Genomic DNA, 21,218 nt, shown 5'->3' with positions numbered 1-21,218 from the left:
CGGCTTCTCCTCTATACCATCCTGACCACAGATTGGACTCACTGCACGTGCAACGGGAAAGATAAAAAACAATCTACATGTCTTGGTTGCGCTCTCTGCAGTTCTCGGCATCGGCCAGCAGGTGGCTCTGTAACCTAACCCTGCTCTGTGCGCCGCGCACCCCTCCCCAGCCTCAGTGAGGGAATGTGATGCAGCCTCCGTGTCAGCACAGTGGGCCAGGCTTCCTATTCATACCGAAGCTGTCAAACCAGTCCCCCGTGTCCGAATAAACCGCGCTTCCTCTCCAAAACACGGCGGCGGGGTTCGGTATCCCGGGCAGAATCATTACCTTGCAATGCGAACGTCCCCCGGCAGGAAGGAGCGGCTAATGCTGGAGACCGGTTGGGCTTAGCCGGTGCTTCGGGATGGGGTGCACGGATTTCCCGGGGGTGTTCTCGCCGTGTGTGCACTGAGAGACCTGCACGGTGTAGGCCTGTGTGTGAGCGGATACATCCCCGAGGTAGGTGCATCCCTCCTGTCCTGTGCACGTCTGCTCCGCTCTCCTCACATCCTATGTAAACATGGTGCCTCATGGCTGGCATCTCATCCCCTGCCTGCTGCCATCGCCAGGATGCCATGACATCTGTGCCCTGGCTCTTACCGAGCACATAATCTGCTGCAGCCATGCAGCACTGCATAGCTCCATGGTGCCAGCCCCCAACAATGGCAGTAATACATGGCACCCCCAGTAATGGCAGAAATACATGGCACCCCCAGTAATGGCAGAAATACATGGCACCCCCAGTAATGGCAGAAATACGTGGCATCCCCTAGTAATGGCAGTAATACATGGCATCCCCTAGTAATGGCAGTAATACGTGGCATCCCCTAGTAATGGCAGTAATACGTGGCATCCCCTAGTAATGGGAGTAATACATGGCACCCCCAGTAATGGCAGAAATACATGGCATCCCCTAGTAATGGCAGCAATACATGGCACCGCCAGTAATGGCAGTAATACATGGCACCCCCCTGTAATGGCAGAAATACATGGCACCCCCAGTAATGGCAGCAATACATGGCACCGCCAGTAATGGCAGAAATACATGGCACCCCCAGTAATGGCAGAAATACATGGCACCCCCAGTAATGGCAGAAATACATGGCACCGCCAGTAATGGGAGTAATACATGGCACCCCCCTGTAATGGCAGAAATACATGGCACCCCTAGTAATGGCAGAAATACATGGCACCCCCAGTAATGGCAGTAATACATGGCACCCCCCTGTAATGGCAGAAATACATGGCACCCCCCTGTAATGGCAGAAATACATGGCACCCCCAGTAATGGCAGTAATACGTGGCATCCCCTAGTAATGGCAGTAATACATGGCACCCCCAGTAATGGCAGTAATACGTGGCATCCCCTAGTAATGGCAGTAATACATGGCACCCCCAGTAATGGCAGCAATACATGTCACCCCCCTGTAATGGCAGAAATACATGGCATCCCTATTGTGGCTAGGGTTTCTGTGGATTAGGCTAATGCCCTGAGGTGCCCAGAGTTACCATACATCGCACAGCTGCGAGTCCTCACAAGAATATTGGAAATTGTTTTTTTTCTGCCTGATGTATAAGATCCAGCCATCTGGAGACCTAATGCTTTCCTCTCCATAGCGCCAACACATTCGTCTGCTGTGCATAGAATATTGATGTTATATAAGTGACATTTCCATTCTGCAGCCTGGGATTAATAATCTTCCCTGTCCGCTATGCGATATCGTTCATTGCATAGGTATTTATTGCTCCATGTTGTTGCCAGGCAGTAAGTCACTAAACTCTCTGGATTTCTATGTTCTAGTTTTCCTTATATGGTTTAAGCATGTTCATAAATTAAAGCACAAATGGAAGTAAATGAGAGAGCCTACGGGAATAATGACCTGAGAGAGCGTATGAGAATAATGACCTATGGCAGAGCCTGCGGGAATAATGACCTATGGGAATAATGACCTATGAGCGAGCCTATGAGAATAATGACCTATGAGAGAACCTGCGGGAATAATGACCTATGAGAGCCGATGGGAATGTTCTAGTTTTCCTTATATGGTTTAAACATGTTCATAAATTAAAGCACAAATGGAAGTAAATGAGAGAGCCTACGGGAATAATGACCTGAGAGAGCCTATGAGAATAATGACCTATGAGCGAGCCTGCGGGAATAATGACCTATGGGAATAATGACCTATGAGAGAACCTGCGGGAATAATGACCTATGAGCGAGCCTATGAGAATAATAACCTATGAGCGAGCCTGCGGGAATAATGACCTATGAGCGAGCCTATGGGAATAATGACCTATGAGAGAACCTGCGGGAATAATGACCTATGAGCGAGCCTGTGAGAATAATGACCTATGAGCGAACCTATGGGAATAATGACCTATGAGAGAGCCTGCGGGAATAATGACCTATGAGAGAGCCTGCGGGAATAATGACCTATGAGCGAGCCTATGAGAATAATGACCTATGAGAGAACCTGCGGGAATAATGACCTATGAGCGAGCCTATGGGAATAATGACCTATGAGAGAACCTGCGGGAATAATGACCTATGAGCGAGCCTATGGGAATAATGACCTATGAGCGAGCCTATGGGAATAATGACCTATGAGAGAACCTGCGGGAATAATGACCTATGAGCGAGCCTATGAGAATAATGACCTATGAGAGAACCTGCGGGAATAATGACCTATGAGCGAGCCTGCGGGAATAATGACCTATGAGCGAGCCTATGGGAATAATGACCTATGAGAGAGCCTATGGGAATAATAACCTGAATTCCCCATCCCGGCTATAAGCAGAATGTTTCATCCTGGAATTTTTCTCGGATCCTGTGACGTCTGTGGAGCATGATGACAAATGGCTGATTAGAATGTATTTAGCATTTTTACTTCTTCTGTTTAGTGGTTGGTTGGCATGACTACGGTAAGAAGTAGTATAGTCTAAGGTCGTGGTCATGACTGTGGCATAATTTAGGCACAGATGTCGCACCTTAAATGCTCATTGAATCTGTCAAAATTCCACAGCTAATGCAAATGATATGGTGTGTTTTATAACCCTTCAACATGCAGTGGAATAATTGCATCAAAATAATTTTAAGAGCGATTCCTATTTGCTAGATGGATTCTGCTTGCCTGTTTTTTTTATAGTATGAGCCATGGATTGTAATAGTAGTTTTTTGAGGTTGTTGCTTGAGAAGATGTTGCATAGTGTTAGACTTCATTCAAACATCAACATTTTTCATGTACTGGAAATTCGGACTGATTATTCTGATCAGTGTGTGTTACGAGTCATCCGATATTCTCATATGTGGAGACATTTTTTAAAAATATACTGTATATTTCCCGCCTTCTCCATTCTGACAGTCCATGAAAATTGGATTGCAGTCGGATGTCATCTACGTGCGATCCGATTTTTTTCACAGACCCATTGACTTGAATTGCTGATTTTGATCCGACCCTCAGCTCAAAAGCGGACATGTTTCCAATATTTTCCGAGGAGCACTCGTTCCGAGGAAAAAATCGGACAGATAGGCTATCTGTGAAAAACACGGATAACACTCGTATGTGAAAATCGGGCTTGTGATTGTGCCCTTAGTGTTTAAAAGGTACAGTCCCTGTAAACATGAGGCCTGATAAGACCATATGGTAGAAGCTTGTTTTCTTGTGTTGACATTTTACCGACTTTCTAAAGACATTACCATTTTTAGATTGTAATTGGCTTGAATTTATCTTGGTTTTGGTAGTAGATAAGCTGAGACTTGTCCTGTTGGTTTCTAAACTAACGATACAGAGCATATGCTTCTATCTAATGATCTGGATGCAGCAGAATCGTTGATAGATATTTGGTGTCCTTCCAACAAACTTCACAGTGTTATTGCTGTGTGGAGGGTCATAAGAATGTATCCACGTTTATTTAGCTGAACGCAACATCCTCTAGGGATAAATTGAGACCTGCTAAAAAGTTTTAAAAAAGCAAGCGTTCTGACATATATTGCAACCAAAAGGTGGATTATGTGGCATGTGAGAATTTATTTATTTTTTTGTCAATACATCTTTTTTGACATTATTGAAAATGGTCTAGTACAAGAGAAGTAATTAAGAGTTGTTGGTGTCAGCTAAGCCAGCCAAGGGGTAGTGACAAGTGCCTAAAATACATAATAAATTAACCGTTCTGATAAATTTGGTGCAAAATCCACAAATGTCTTAAGCTATGTTCACCTTTGCATTGGGTCTTCAGTTTGTCGTAAAAGCCACACAGTTGAGTCTGATCTTTGGTATGAGAGATCCCGCAAGAACCCAGTGGACTACATTTACTTATTTTGGGGTACATTGGGGTGTCCATCCTTTTGACGTGAAGAATAGGTCTATGTACAGCGCCTTTCCTCCTAATAAAATTGATGCAATTTGCTACACGTAAGTAGCTGGAGCCCACCAAATTTTATGAGCCTGTAATTGGAATTGCATAGTTATGTTCTGTCTAGTTGGAAAATGCTGTGAAATTGGTTCTTGGCACTTCTCATACCAGGGTGTACTAACCTTTTTGGGTTATGTTAAAATTTTACTGTTCATTGTCTGGAAAGAGGTTTCCCAAATCTTTTATTTTCGATAAATGCAGATCCTGTAAATACGTTTTTTGTTTTGTTATGCATCTCAAAATGTGCAATTAGCCAGAACTTATAAATTTATATCTTTAAAATGGTTTTCAAAAATGAAATTTCTCGCAAGTTATTTCAGGCAGAATAATTCTTAGTAGGCACCTTTTATATTGTCTTACTAGGAAACTATTGAAAACAACTCATTTACCATGTAAACGATTTGAGACATTATCATGTGTCACCGATGATGGTAGTTTTCACACTCTCTGACTCCTTTAAGTGTTCATACTATTTCAGATCTAATCTATAGGCTATTCCAGAAAATATAGATCTCCATTGGAACTACATTCAGTAGTAATAAATATGACTTGGTGATAGAATAAAATACTTAGAAATGAATGGAAGTCAAGAAACCAGTTGCTTTTCCATTCTAAATTTTGATTAGTCTACACTAAAGCTGGCATATAAGCAAACTCCAGTCTCTGACAGTGATCTGGAAGGGGTATGAAAAGGAAATCTGCTTTTATCTATTCATGTTAGCATGTATTTGTACAGCATATGGGTGCACTCACGTTTATAAAAGGCTTGTTTCTTGTGATCATATAATTAAAAATTGTATACATGTGTATTTGTTCGCATTGATTAATTACTGATAATTTAGAAAAGTAGGTCTTATGTTTGCTCTTATTCATTTAAGAATAATCATGCCCTTGGGAATTATATATATATAATTAATTCTTGCATGAGTGAAAGGGAGCAGTGATTCTTCATTTGCTATTTAAAACATTTCCATGTAACCCAACCCCGGTCTAGCCAGCCTCTATTTACAACCACTGAGGTTTTTGCAGTACTACTAAGATCCCATGTGTACATATAATGGATCATAAATATAGCAATAGAAACAAATCTTCATATCTGAACACGTTAGATCAAAATACTGAAGCATCATTGTAACAGTCTAGTTCAATTAATTGGTGGGTATTTATATTGATATGTAGGGAATTAATAGAGCAAGGAGCCTGGCTGAAGTAGAACTGTGCCATTTTTCCAGCACTAGGTTGCCTAGAAGCACCGCAAGAGCAGAATGAAATAAGTGGAGACATTTATAGGGTTTGTCCAGCAACATCAATGCTATATACCAGTAATACCTTATCAATCTCCTGCTGAACTTGTGCCAATGTGCTTATGTTCTTTTGTAAACCATTGATGAAAAAAATAAATATGTGGGTAGTCAATATTTACTTTTTTGTTGTGTTTGGTATATTGAAAGAAGTTCAAATGATTTCTAATTAAGTATGGAAGTAAAACAATGTGTAAATTTGTCTCATTATAAAGAAGGGATGCCTTAGAGTTAGAAAAGGAACAAAGAAGAGCTACAAAACTGTTAAGGACATGGAGACTATTGGTTATGATGAGGAAAGATTAAAATTATAAAAATTATATATAGTCTGCAGTATGCAATATGCATATGTAGTAAGTGGGAAAAAAAACCGTTTTCAACAAAAACGTAGTTAATAACATTTGTGCAGTCTATGAATTTGTTCTGAGAAATAGTATCGCCTCCATCAGATCCTCCTTCATAGATGAGCTCAAATCTGACCTAATTATTTAAAGGCTAGAGCACAACCTCTCTATGCTAACTTAGATTGGTGGCAAAGCAGTCACCACATGGGCAACATCTCGAACAATTTCAGGGTATAAAGAAATTGCCTCGTGCACAGTTTTGATGAACGACTTAACTCTTCTACTTTGAGAGCAAGTGAAAAATGTTGCTGAAATATGGTCAATCTGTTTGGTATGAGAGTGGAATCTTTTTCCCTGCAGCAACGTTTTGCCTGCTTCATGTCGTCCAAATACTTTTCGAAATCAGACTCCTCATCTGATGAGGATGAAGAAACGGCAACAGCAGCACTGGCAGGACCTGCGTCCTCGTGTTCTTGGCCGTCCTATAGCCCAGTCATCCTAACTGCTACCTCAATCAGAGCTTCTTTTCCTTTAGTAAGCTGTTAATCATCCAGCAATAAACGATGACTCGGGTCCACATAAACAGCTTCCAGAAGAATTTTATTTTCTAATAGCAGTGTCTCTCTCTGTTTCAGTGAAGCAGCAATGCCATCTGCGATTAAACCTTCTCTTTGGGACCAGCAAAGCAACAAGTTCTTCCACTCCGTTATAAAAATGCCAGGAGTTAAATCCTCAGCTTGGAACTTTTTAGTCACTGTAAATGGGTGATGAAGCAATTCCTTCAATTCAGCCACCTGTGTCCATTGACCTTCATGTAGTGTTACCTGAGGGTTGGCCATATCTACAAGGAAGGGTTTTAGCTCAAGCAATCGCTCAATCATTAACTAGGTGCTGCCCCACCGAGTGGCTTGAACCACAATTGCCCCTTTTCCAGCACATCTCTTCAAGATGGAATCAATTTTAGGGGTTCTGGCAGCAATAGCCAATTTCCTAATCAGAGTTCCAACATGTCCCTCTTGCAGACTTTCTTATTGCCAGCTGCAGTGTGTGCACAACACAGCTCATGTGATGAATAGGAAAGAGGTGTGAAGCTGCTTCAACAAGATCATCTAATTGTAAAGAATCATTTTGCTGTTCTTCTGTAGTAATATCTGTTTCTTCCTTCGTTATGGGAACAGGCCTGTGGCCTTCCATGTCCAACAAACTGAATGTGAAATGTTCTTCTAGCTGCTGTTCACCTTCATTATTCTCATTCAACGGTTTAATTGTACTTATGTTTGAAGCATTATCAGTTACAATAGCAAGAACCTGTTCTTTTGTGAGTTCTTAATCTTGCAGAACTTTTTCCACTAAGGTCTGGAGAAACTGGCTGCTGTGATGAGCTTTAGTATCTTTTACTGCCAGCGTCTTACTAAAAATAGCAAAATAGTTCACTCTGTGAAGTGTATAGGCATCCATTTTAAGAAACACAAAGCGTCTCTTGAGAGTCTTTTTAAGATCGATCTTTTGGTTAAGGGCTTCTTCAATCACTATTTTTCTAATACTTAATCTTTCCAGAGAAACACCAAGTTTGCGGGCCATTTCTCCATTAAGAGCTATAAAAGCTGGTCCTGCAAATAATAATAATGGTACACTGTCCTTCACAAGAAGCTCGATGAGCTGTCTTTTAAACACATCTGTCATTGATACAGTAACTTTGTCACAAAATATCTCGTAACTGATGTTTTAGACACTCTTTCCTCCTCCTTTGCATGGCGGGCAGTGCTGGGTTCTGGTTTCTTGGTGCTGCTATGATCTTTTTCAGTCACAGTTTTGTAAACTTCTGGGTGGCAGCGTTGTAAATGTCTTTTTAGATTGGAAGCTCTTGAAGGAACATTTTTAGCACTGCCTGAGTATGCAGTGATTTTGGCATCACAGCATTTGTTTTTATCTGGTTCACTTATATACTGACACACAAAATGTTTTTTTTTGTCTTGAGTCCTTGTGAAATGCTCAAATACAACTGACTTCATAAGATGCTTCTTAGACATTTTGCAATTATGTAAATTCGCTCTAAAAATTTTGTCCTGTAAAAAAATAAGGTATATTGAAATTCTTGCAAGAATAGGGAATCATGCACTGTATAATTTAGGATAGAAATAAAACAATATTTGCATAAATCAATGGGAAAGATAAGTATAAAATTTGTAAAATGTTAGCTTTACGAACTTTCAGTGTCAGGTTTGTCACAGGGTACAGCTCACATCATATTTGTTCACAGTCTATGAAACACGAGGAGAACATAGAAACCCCTTGCAGATGTTATCCTTGGTGGGATTTGAACCCAGGACTCCAGCGCTGGAAGGCTGCAGTTCTAACCACTGAGCCACCATGCTGCCATGTACAGGACTATTGTTTTATGCACAGTTTATTGAAAGTTTAGATATGCTTTAAGAAGTACTTACCTTAATCCTTCTTTCCTGTTCACTCCAGAAGTTCTGAGATGAATGCAGGCATTCCTTCCCTGTGTGTTTGTTATTTTTTCCCCTTATCTGTAGAGCAGGAGCTTCACTACTTATCATGAACATAAACTTCAGCACAGATTCATCTCCGCTAAAAGTCTAGACCTTAGATCAGGAATAGGACAGACATTTATAGGACATTTCACAATTTTCCCAAATTCTTTTTAAAAAAAATTTCCCCACAAACTGCATTGAACTACTGTACCCAATTTATTATGTATTTTAGGAGTCGGTCCATTTTATACGGACTCCAACTCCGACTCCACCAAAGTGGGCTCCGACTCCACAACCCTGGCAGCCGCAATAATTTATATGAACTAAGGTAACGTAGGGATGATGGGTGGATGTATGTATGAATGTGGCATTAATATGACAAGCAGCTGTCTTAGAGGATGCGCTTTTAGAACCCACATACTGTGACGGAATAGGGGCCTTTTCTCATTACCCTTTGTGTGTGTGTGTATGTGTGTGTATATATATATATATATATATACACTCACCGGCCACTTTATTAGGTACACCTGTCCAACTTCTTGTTAACACTTAATTTCTAATCAGCCAATCACATGGCGGCAACTCACTGCATTTAGGCATGTAGACATGGTCAAGACAATCTCCTGCAGTTCAAACCGAGCATCAGTATGGGGAAGAAAGGTGACTTGAGTGCCTTTGAACGTGGCATGGTTGTTGGTGCCAGAAGGGCTGGTCTGAGTATTTCAGAAACTGCTGATCTACTGGGATTTTCACGCACAACCATCTCTAGGGTTTACAGAGAATGGTCCGAAAAAGAAAAAAAATCCAGTGAGCGGCAGTTCTGTGGGCGGAAATGCCTTGTTGATGCCAGAGGTCAGAGGAGAATGGGCAGACTGGTTCGAGCTGATAGAAAGGCAACAGTGACTCAAATCGCCACCCGTTACAACCAAGGTAGGCCTAAGAGCATCTCTGAACGCACAGTGCGTCGAACTTTGAGGCAGATGGGCTACAGCAGCAGAAGACCACACCGGGTACCACTCCTTTCAGCTAAGAACAGGAAACTGAGGCTACAATTTGTACAAGCTCATCGAAATTGGACAGTAGAAGATTGGAAAAACGTTGCTTGGTCTGATGAGTCTCGATTTCTGCTGCGACATTCGGATGGTAGGGTCAGAATTTGGCGTAAACAACATGAAAGCATGGATCCATCCTGCCTTGTATGGAGCATCTTTGGGATGTGCAGCCGACAAATCTGCGGCAACTGTGTGATGCCATCATGTCAATATGGACCAAAATCTCTGAGGAATGCTTCCAGCACCTTGTTGAATCTATGCCACGAAGAATTGAGGCAGTTCTGAAGGCAAAAGGGGGTCCAACCCGTTACTAGCATGGTGTACCTAATAAAGTGGCCGGTGAGTGTGTGTGTATACACTCACCGGCCACTTTATTAGGTACACCTGTCCAACTTCTTGTTAACACTTAATTTCTAATCAGCCAATCACATGGCGGCAACTCAGTGCATTTAGGCATGTAGACATGGTCAAGACAATCTCCTGCAGTTCAAACCGAGCATCAGTATGGGGAAGAAAGGTGATTTGAGTGCCTTTGAACGTGGCATGGTTGTTGGTGCCAGAAGGGCTGGTCTGAGTATTTCAGAAACTGCTGATCTACTGGGATTTTCACGCACAACCATCTCTAGGGTTTACAGAGAATGGTCCGAAAAAGAAAAAAAATCCAGTGAGCGGCAGTTCTGTGGGCGGAAATGCCTTGTTGATGCCAGAGGTCAGAGGAGAATGGGCAGACTGGTTCGAGCTGATAGAAAGGCAACAGTGACTCAAATCGCCACCCGTTACAACCAAGGTAGGCCTAAGAGCATCTCTGAACGCACAGTGCATCGAACTTTGAGGCAGATGGGCTACAGCAGCAGAAGACCACACCGGGTACCACTCCTTTCAGCTAAGAACAGGAAACTGAGGCTACAATTTGTACAAGCTCATCGAAATTGGACAGTAGAAGATTGGAAAAACGTTGCTTGGTCTGATGAGTCTCGATTTCTGCTGCGACATTCGGATGGTAGGGTCAGAATTTGGCGTAAACAACATGAAAGCATGGATCCATCCTGCCTTGTATGGAGCATCTTTGGGATGTGCAGCCGACAAATCTGCGGCAACTGTGTGATGCCATCATGTCAATATGGACCAAAATCTCTGAGGAATGCTTCCAGCACCTTGTTGAATCTATGCCACGAAGAATTGAGGCAGTTCTGAAGGCAAAAGGGGGTCCAACCCGTTACTAGCATGGTGTACCTAATAAAGTGGCCGGTGAGTGTATATATATATATATATATATATATATATATATATCAGGAGAGTTCCCAACATGAAAACCAAACATTTCCATAGTTCTCCATTCATCACGCTGAGACCAAAGAGTTTGAGATTGATGGGCATTATTTTTTTTTCAATCGTATTAAGTATGTCAAATTTTGACATGCTCACTTAGTCCATTACTTTAGATTTATGAATTCCAGTAGAAAAAAAATGTAGTAGCATACTGGTGATGTATGCATTGCATTCAGTCAAAGGCAATCTTTAAACATTCAATGAGCTTTTTGTGACCTATCCATTAAATATGTCATTATAGCCTATGTATGACGGATGCTTATGACAGTGGCCTAATTGTGGCATCTGCCATCCAAGGGTTATAGTGGCAACTGTTCAACATATACAGCTCTGGCAAAAATTAAGAGATCACTGGAAAATGTTCAGTTTTGTCTGATTTTTTTAGTAAAATGTAAATTGTTGTTTTATTCTATAAACTTCTGACATGTCTCCGAATTTCCAAGCAATACATTTTGTTTCGTTTTTTTCTGGAAAAGAAACATGGTCAAAATAAAAAAAAAAAAACAGTGCTTTCAAACCTCAAATAATGCAAAGAAAACAAGTTCATAATCATTTAGAACCAACAATACTAATGTTTTATCTCCGGAAGAGTTCAGAAATCAATATTTGTGGAATAACCATGGTTTTTATTCACAGCTTTCATGCGTCTTGGCATGCTTTCCACCAGTCTTTCACACTGCTTCTGGAGCAAAAATGTAAGCAGTTCTTCTTTGCTTGATGGCTTGTGACTATCCATCATCCTCTTGATTACATTCCAGAGGTTTGGGGGTTCAGGTGTGGAGATTGGGCTGCCCATGACAGGGTTTTGATGTAGTGGTCTATTAATTTTTGCCAGAGCTGTACATCATTGAAAACACGTCACGTCTGTTGAGTAGAACATGTAAAAACAAACAAAATACTCAGCATTTTCACCCAAAAGTGCACATAGATATAATTATAGTGCATAACTTTTAAAGCATAATCCTCAAGCGACCGGGTTTCGGAAGATGCATATAGGTTGACACCCATGCAAACAGCAATATTTTGTGGCCTCACCCCTTCTTCAGGCACAAAAAAGTAACTATGCAGAAAGTATACTGCCTTTGTGCTTGTTTTCTACTCTTGTTAGAAGCAATGATGTCACAGTACTTCAACTTATTATAGACTTATTCTCCCTCCCACCTGCATTAGATCTATTTGCTTAATTAGTTTAGCATCAGCTTTCTGCGATTAAACAGAATGTAGTTTATCTACATAACAAAATGTTACAGGGAAATTTAAAATCACTTAGTCGTGTAGCATACGCATAAAATGATCTGAGTAAAATGTCACACATCACATAACAACACTTGTGACGATTGATGCAGATATACCTTTTTTACACATATCTAGCACAATGACTAATTTGACTTAATTTTGTATTGCAACTATCCGCATACAACTATGTATTCAGGTCAAAGGGTTTTCCAACCAGTATGTTTGAGATACACTATCACTGTTTCATTAGTAGTGTTCAACTGACTAGGAAGGAGCTAAATGGTCACTGTTGTCTTTCACATAAATCCTTGTGTAGGTGCTGTCGCTGAGTTGGTTAAAGCGCCTGCCTTATGAACAGATCCTGTGTTCGAATCTCATTATTGTCTGGCCTTGTGTCTTATGTGTTGGGACGGGTGCCTCATGACTGGCCTCATGTCTTGTGTGTTAGGCTGGCTGCCTCATGGCGGGCCTCATGTCTTGTGTGTTGGGACGCTTGCCTCATAACGGGCATCATGTCTTGTGTGTTAGGACAGTTGCCTCATGGTGGACATCATGTCGTCTGTGTTGGGACAATAAAAATATGTAGAAGAAGAAGAAGGCTAGCACTCGACTTCTGTGGAGGTGACGATGCTAGTGAACGGAGCCAGTAGTCCGTTCGATAATAAAAAATATAATCACTGCACTCGTACAGGATAAGGTTTGCTTCAAGTGAATAATTTATTGGTTAAAAGTGAGGCAACAGAAAAAAATGTACGTTTCGGCCAATCAGTGGCCTTGATCACAATGTCGCCCTTCGTAGGTTGTTTTCTAGAATTTGAACATGTAGTATCGTTGAGGTAGATAAATATGAGGATGTATACATACAATCCACACTGAGGGAAAAAAAATATTTGCACTGGGGTCCAAAAGACGCCAAGGTAGGAAAGCATACAGTGTGCACCGACAGGCAATAAGATTGGTATTTGGTTTTTAAAAAAGAACACGTCCATGTTTGAATGGAGTTACTGTGCTGGTCGGCGTTAGTGATACAGTGGAAATGCTGAGATATATATATCCAGGCAAGGAGGATATTATGGCCAAAAGAGGGTTTGGAAACAAGTCCGTTGGTGGCACAGCTGTGCATGCAGATCAGGCAGTTTTCCCTGGAGTTGCTGCAGGAGCCAGCGTTGGTAGCTAAATGGGAGATGCTGACACAGACGTGTCTGAGCAGAGGGATCAGCTTGTGTTGGGATGGCTGCCTCATGGCGGGTATCATGTCTTGCGTGTTATGACAGCTTCCTCATGGCAGGCATCATGTCTTGTGTGTTGGGACGACTGCCTCATGGCTGGCCTCATGTCTTGTGTGTTGGGACAGCTGCCTCGTGGTTGGCCTCATGTCTTGTGTGTTGGGATGGCTGCCTTATTTCTGGCCTGACTTCTTGTGTGTTGGGCCAGTTGCCTCATGGCGGTTCTCACGTCTGCTGTGTTGGGCTGCCCACCTCAGGTGTGGCTACATGTCTCATGTTTGCCATGCCATGTCATGTCTGGTGTTTTGCCTACCACTTTATGTCTGGCCTTATGTCTCATGTTTGTCAAGCCACCTTATGTCTCTTGTTTGCCCTGCATGAAGGTTTTTTGGCCGCTTCATAGTTGTTGTATAGCGTGCCTGCCTCTGACTCACTATGTGACTTCGGTGGAGTATGACTTTCAGTGGTGTGTACCATTTTGGGATCTGTGGCTTTTGCTTGGTTATCCAGCCGACTTGGGGCTTGTAGGTCTGTTTTCACTACTGTCTCAAAGCTTCACTAACCTTTACTAGCAATAGTGCTGATAATGGTAAGGATGGCTTCAGGATGATAGTCGGTCTGTGGTGATTTTATTAAACAAGGAGAAGTCTTAATAAAATACAGTTCTGAGGGTAGGTGATGGGTGCAACAGTTTTCCAGTCAATCCCCCATACTTGGATTTCATATTGAACTGGTCTGCATTTAAAGGGATCCGTAAGCAGAATTTTGTCTTGTAATCTGAACACAGCATGAGGTAGAGGTTAAAACAGATTTCAGCAATGCCTGAAGCTCTGAGGTTTTGTTTGCTTACAGTGATTGTTTTAGGACTATTAGCTTATCATTGCCATGGCTAGCTGGTGACAGTGAGCCTTGGTGTAACATGCCCCCTCCTGTGATAGGTATTTCACTACCTATGGACATTGTATATACAGAGCCTGGTGTGGGCGATGTTAGCTTTTCAGCTCTGCTTCATTTCTAAATCTAAAAACTCTGTGTCAGAAAGGCTGCACCTAGTAAGGCTGCTTTCACACATCAGGCTTTTTGTTTCAGGCTAAATCCGTCAAATTTGCTAAAAAACGGATCCGGTGCAAAAAGGAGAGAGAGAGAGACAACAAAAATAAAGCTTCTGGGCATGCCCAATGTGTAAAAACGGATTCGGTAGCCGAAATCGTTAATTTACACATCCGTTTCATGCGTTTATTGACGGAAACGTGCCTTCAGGCTTTTTGCGCCGCACAGAAAAAACGTTGCAGGGGACGTTTTTTGTGTCCGGCAAAAAAGCCTGAAGGGACGGATCCAGCACAAAACGGATGAAACGCATGTCCTTCAGGCACAATCCGGCGCTAATACATCTCTATGGGAAAAAAAACGGATCCGGCATGTAAAAAAAAAGATCCTTTTTTTTCCGGATTTGCCGGATTATGCCTGAAACAAAAAACCTGATGTGTGAAAGCAGCCTAATCTGTGTGATTGAATTCAGCTTCTCTTTGACTATATCAGGCTGCTCTCAGATGAGATGGCAAAATCTTTCTGACAGATTCCCTTTAACATCTATGTCCCAGTATTGTTCTCTTGGTAGGTGTAAATGGTTGCACTAATCTGAATGTAACCATTGTAAGTCCAGTGTGGGAGTCTCAAAATGGACCGGTCGACTTTTAGCAAAATATTGACATCCCAGTTATTTTTCTACTCTCCTGGTATGCAGTGGTAAGATGAACTTGATTGTCCCAAGTTGGGCAGCATTTTACCGGTCTGCTGGACTTGTCGGTATGGGGCTGATAAACCATCAATATCCCAGTCTGTCCTCTTAATTGGAGTTGCACAACAGATATGGTTATACCAGATCTGGTGAAACTATTCCAAGACTTGTGTATCCTCCTAGTTGAAGTCAGAAAATTGACTCATTGGAAATTAAGTTGGAGCCATTATACCCAATAAGTGTTTCGGGATTGAAGTAATAAAACTGGTAGATTGAACTAAGTGGTGAGTTGGTTACATATCCAGTCAATGCGTTTTTGTAGGTGATAAAACTGCAAGTCTGCAATAAAGCTATAAGTTATAAAGCTATAAGTGAGGAATCGATGGATTAGTTAAAATGTACCCTTACCTATCAGACTCCTGTGGCGAAGAAGGAACATCTTTGCTAGTGAAGACGAATGCCTTCGCACTGAGGTAAGACTGTTCTGTTTATTACTCAAGAACAGAATGATTCGTCCATAAGATACATAGTGGAGAGCAGGGAGTTCTAATACCTTGGTTAAGACTAGTGATGAGCGAGTGTACTTGTTGCTCGGGTTTTTCCGAGCACTCTCCGGTGGTCTCCGAGTATTTATGACTGCTCGGAGATTAAGTTTTCATCGCCTCAGCAGCATGATTTACAGCTATTAGCCAGCTTGATTACATGTGGGGATTACCTAGCAACATGGCAACCCCCACATGTACTCAGCCTGGCTAATAGTTTTCATCACGGCAGCTGATTTACAGCTAACTCTCCGAACACTAACAAATACTCGGAGGTCACCCGAGCGTGCTCTGGAAAACCCGAGCAACGAGTACACTCGCTCATCACTATTTAAGACCATATGAGCTTTGACCAAAGCCATATGAGGTTTATATATCTTTCTGATTAAGTTACACCATTTTTTTTCTTCCCCTATGATGAAGTATCAGAGGTGGTTATCACTTGGTTTTCTTAGATGTGTTTTCGAGCAAAGAGACTATTTTGCAATTAACTGTTTTCAGCTAACAATCTTCATGGTTGGATTGAGTTATTAGCATCCATTTAATTTGCGTAATTGAAACCTTTATAGAGAATAGGATAAATTGTATCATCCCTAAATAATGTTTGATTGTGACTCCAAATGTTGAGCTCAGAACTTTTTTTTGCCTGTTCTAGTTGTATCAGCTCTTAGTACTTGGCAAGGATGCGCTAACTAGAAATTCTCCAAGATGAAAATCTCAAACTACTGTTCATTTAAACAAATTTATTAGGAGGTCTTAACATTACATCCAAAGTGACACACAAAAAGAAAAAAAAAGTGTTAGTCAGATAATAATAATCTACTAAATATTTCTTCCTTCTACCATAGAGTTGGGTAAATATTTTGAACCATTGAGTCAGGGGTCCCCAACCTGTAGCTCGGGAGCCACATGTGGCTCGTGGTCCCATGAATTGTGGCTCGCAGCTGACTGCCAGCTTGGTGCATTAGCTCCAGATTTAGTAAACTGGTATGAAGAGCACATCTCAAAATGGTGACCTTTGTGAGTAGTCCTGCAGAGAAGAGCAGACCTGACTACACATCTACTGGTCTTGGGGGTTTAGAGATAATTTAAGTATGGTATGCTGGAGACAGGATGATACTACCGGCCAGAGGAGGTGCTTGAAGATGGATGTGACTGGGAGTGCATGATGGGAGAATGCTGAATGTGGTGGGGTGTGGTGGGAACCCCTGGATCTTGGTATACTGCTGCGGGGTGATTTGTGTGGAAGAGCTTTGGTTATCATTATACCCTTAATGGGGGCTTTGGTTGCCACTACTGTGACGGGGGCAGTAGCTGGATGTGGCTCGCGACCCTCTTGCAAAGCTGAATGTGGCCCTCAAGGTCAGAAAGGTTGGGGACCACTGGGTGATCATTGGCACTAGAAAGGTTTCTTACGGTCCAGATCTTGGCCCTAGGCCACGTTCACTGTTTCAGTATTTGGTCAGTATTTTACATCAGTATTTATAAGCCAAAATCAGGAGCAGAAAAATAAGAGGATAAGTGTAATAGAAACACGTCACCACTTCTATATTTCTCACCCACTCCTGGTTTTGGTTTACAATACTGATGTAAAATGCTGACCAAATACTGAATGTGTGAACATCGCCTTAGGAAGGCCTTCATTTCATGGAAAATGTTAACAATATTGGGTTTGATGTTATGTAATATTTTATGCAGGTGCAATTGCTGGGCCCATCAGCCACTATTATTATTATTATTATTATTATTATTATTATTATTTATTTATATAGCGCCATTTATTCCATGGCGCTTTACATGTGAGGATAGGTATACATAATAAAAAGAAGTACAATAATCTTATATAATACAAGTCACAGCTGGTACAGGAGGAGAGAGGACCCTGCCCACGAGGGCTCACAATCTACAAGGTATGGGTGAGAATACAGTAGGTGAGGATAGAGCTGATCTTGCAGTGGTTTGGTCGATCGGTGGTTACTGCAGGTTGTAGGCTTGCCGGAAGAGGTAGGTCTTCAGCTTCTTTTTGAAGGTTTCGATGGTAGGCGAGAGTCTGATATGTTGTGGTAGAGAGTTCCAGAGTAGGGGTGATGCGCAAGAGAAATCTTGTATGCGATTGTGGGAAGAGGAGATAAGAGGGGAGTAGAGAAGGAGATCTTGTGAGGATCGGAGGTTGCGTGCAGGTAAGTACCGGGAGACGAGGTCACAGGTGTATGGAGGACACAGGTTGTGGATGGCCTTGTATGTCATGGTTAGGCTTTTGTACTGGAGTCTCTGGGTAATGGGGAGCCAGTGAAGGGATTGACAGAGGGGAGAGGCAGGGGAATAGCGGGGGGACAGGTGGATTAGTCGGGCAGCTGAGTTTAGAATAGTTTGGAGGGCTGCGAGAGTGTTAGAGGGGAGGCCACAGAGCAGGAGGTTACAGTAGTCGAGGCGGGAGATGATGAGGGCATGGACTAGGGTTTTTGCAGATTATTGGTTTAGGAATGTACGGATCCGTGAAATATTTTTGAGTTGAAGGCGGCAGGAAATGGAAAGGGCTTGGATATGAGGTTTGAAGGAGAGATCAGTGTCAAGGATTACCCCAAGGCAGCGAGCTTGTGGGACTGGGGAGAGTGGGCAGCCGTTTACTGTAATGGATAGGTTCGTTGGGGGGGTCGCGTGAGATGGGGGAAAGACAATGAATTCTGTTTTGTCCATGTTAAGTTTTAGAAATCTAGCGGAGAAGAAGGATGAAATAGCGGACAGACATTGAGGGATTCTGGTTAGTAGGGTGGTGATATCTGGTCCAGAGATGTAGATCTATGTGTCATCAGCATAGAGATAATACTGAAAACCGTGAGATTCTATGAGCTGTCCCAGGCCAAAAGTGTAAATGAAGAAGAGCAGGGGCCCTAGAACTGAACCTTGCGGGACTCCGACAGATAGGGGGCGAGGTGAGGAGGTGGTGTGTGAATGGGAGACGCTGAATGTTCGGTCAGTTAGGTATGACGAGATCCAGGATAGGGCCAAGTCTGTGATGCCAAGGGATGAGAGGGTCTGTAGTAATAGGGAATGGTCCACTGTGTCAAAGGCAGGGGACAGGACCAGGAGGAGGAGGACAGAGTAGTGTTGCTTGCTCTTGGCGGTTAATAGGTCATTGGTGACCTTAGTTAGGGCAGTTTCAGTGGAGTGGTGTGATCGGAAGCCTGATTGTAAGCGGTCAAAGAGGGAGCAGGAAGAGAGATGGGAGGACAGTTCAAGATGGACGTGTTGTTCCAGTAGTTTTGAGGCATAGGGGAGAAGTGATATAGGGCGATAGCTAGATACAGAGGATGGGTCAAGAGAGGGCTTTTTGAGGATAGGTGTGATTGAGGCATGTTTAAAGCTTGAGGGGAAAACAGTTGTTAGTGATAGATTGAAGAGATGGGTTAGAGTTGGGATGAAGACTGTGGTGAGGTTTGGGATGAAGTAGGGTGGGATCGGGTCAAGTGCACAGGTGGTGAGATGCGATCTTGAGAGTAGAGTGGAGAGTCGATCTTCTGTAATGGTGGAGAAGATGGTTTTGGAGGTGGAGGGCTGGGTAGTTGGGAGGAAGGGCTCTGGGGGTTGTCGACTAAACTGCCTCTGATGTTCTCAATCTTCTGCTTGAAAAATGAGGCAGAGTCTTCAGCTGAGATGAGTGGGGAGGGAGGAGGTGCAGGGGGACGGAGGAGAGAGTTGAAGGTGTTGAATAACTGTTAAGGGTTGTGAGACAGGTAGGATATGAGAGATGAGAAGTAGGTTTGTTTTGCTGTGGCAAGTGTGGTCTTGAAAATAGTGAGGGACTGTTTGAATGCGATGAAGTGCTCGTTGGAGTGGGATCTTTTCCATCTCCGCTGAGCAGCCCTGAAAGCTCGCCTCAGTTCTTTGGTCAGGCTTGTGTGCTGTCTGTTGATTTTACGAGCTTTGGTATGTGTGAGAGGGGCAATAGATTCCAAAGCTGTAGCCATTGTGTTGATATGGAAAATTTGGGTTGGATAAATTTATCCCTGTGTGTGCTGCGGCCGCTCTCAATAAGACTGAGTATTTTGAGCGCTCATCAAGAATGGACTGTACACCGTTGTGACAGAACAACATTCCATCAATACTGATACTTTATTGTACATACATAGTTTTATATTTTCACATAGAAAGGAGTGGTTAGGGGTTGTTAGGGGTGGTTAGTTAATTACCATATTGTCTAGCTCCTCTGTCATTGGTCATCTAAACATATATGGAATGTTGTGATTAATGCACATATGACTGCTGATTAAGCAACTAAAATGTAGCTCTGCATCTAGGACAAAGTTGAGACATCTGATCAGCACTTAATACATCTGGCGTTGTTCCGCTTTTGGGATGGAAAACCCCATACAATCTGTCTGGCTTATATCAGTTCATGTCAGCCATTTTAAACCATTGATTATAATGTATATATTAGCTGTGAGTATATGAGTATATATGATTATAGAGCAGTATACATGCAAGTGAGATCTACATGATATATATTTCTATCACAGTGTTATATAGAGCATCAGCGTCATCCGCATTGTGTAGGGAACTTATGTCTGTGAGAGGGAGGAAGGATTCAGAGAGTGAATGTGGATCAAGATGTTTAAGATTTCTGCGAGGGTGTGCAGGTTTGTGGGGTGGGGATTGTAGACAAGGAGTGGAGAGGCAAGAGAATGTGAGTAGATTGTGGTCAGAAAGTGGAAGAGGTGAGTTAGAGAGGTTAGACAGGGAGCAGAGGCGGGTGTAGATGAGGTCCTGTGTGTGACCATCTTTGTGAGTGGCTGCAGAAGACCATTGAGTGAGGCCGAAGGAGGAAGTGAGACATAGAAGTTTAGTGGCAACTGATTGGGAAATGTCAATGGGGATGTTGAAGTCGCCCATGATGATAGTGGGGATGTCCGCAGAAAGGAAATGAAGTAGCCAGGTGGTGAAGTGGTCAAAGAAGGTGGTGGCTGGCCCTGGGGGGCGGTAAATGACAGCCATTTGGAGGTTGGAGGGGGAGTAGATGCGCACAGAGTGCACCTCAAAGGAAGGGAGGGTAACAGAGGGTGGCAGTGGGATTGGAGTGAAGGAGCAGTTATCTGACAGGAGAAAACCAACTCCTCCGCCATGCTTGCTGCTGGGGCGGGGTGTGTAAGATAGGTGGAAGCCACCATACGAGAGTGCAGCAGGAGAGGCTGTGTCAGAAGGGGTGAGCCAGGTTTCGGTGATGGCGAGGAAGGAAAGTTTGGTAGTAACAAAAAGATCATGGATGTAGGAAAGTTTGTTGCAGATAGAGCGAGCATTCCACAGAGCTCCTGTTAGTGGGACTGGGGAAGCTGGGGCCGGGCGAATGGGTATAAGGTTAGAGAGGTTACGGAAATTTGTGATAGAGCGAGGATGGGAGGTAGAACTGACTGTGGGGATGTGGTGAGGAGGACCAGGATTTGGAGAGATATCACCAGCAGTGAGAAGGAGCAGAGAAAGTGTTAGCAGGTGGAAGCAGGAGAGGGC

The 21,218-nt window shown here is 42.8% G+C and overlaps 1 protein-coding gene across 8 annotated transcripts in view; it reads left to right on the top strand.

Moving 5' to 3' along the window:
• The first annotated feature begins 206 nt into the window (after positions 1 to 206).
• Positions 207 to 21,218, top strand: part of PITPNM2 (phosphatidylinositol transfer protein membrane associated 2) — a 441,487-nt gene continuing 420,475 nt past the window's right edge. For 4 of the 8 annotated variants that reach the window (XM_077293186.1, XM_077293190.1, XM_077293188.1 and 1 more), the window contains exon 1: positions 211 to 499. The gene's annotated coding sequence lies outside the window, so the exon portion shown is untranslated. Of the gene's footprint in view, positions 500 to 21,218 lie in introns of all 8 variants that reach the window. The other 4 variants (XM_077293192.1, XM_077293191.1, XM_077293187.1 and 1 more) reach the window with 3 other exon arrangements.

The sequence above is a fragment of the Ranitomeya variabilis genome, chromosome 1 (assembly GCF_051348905.1).
Source record: "Ranitomeya variabilis isolate aRanVar5 chromosome 1, aRanVar5.hap1, whole genome shotgun sequence".
Lineage (NCBI taxonomy): Eukaryota > Metazoa > Chordata > Amphibia > Anura > Dendrobatidae > Ranitomeya > Ranitomeya variabilis.
The sequence above is the reverse complement of the archived record's forward strand: the minus strand, read 5'-3'. Positions and strand labels throughout refer to the sequence as shown.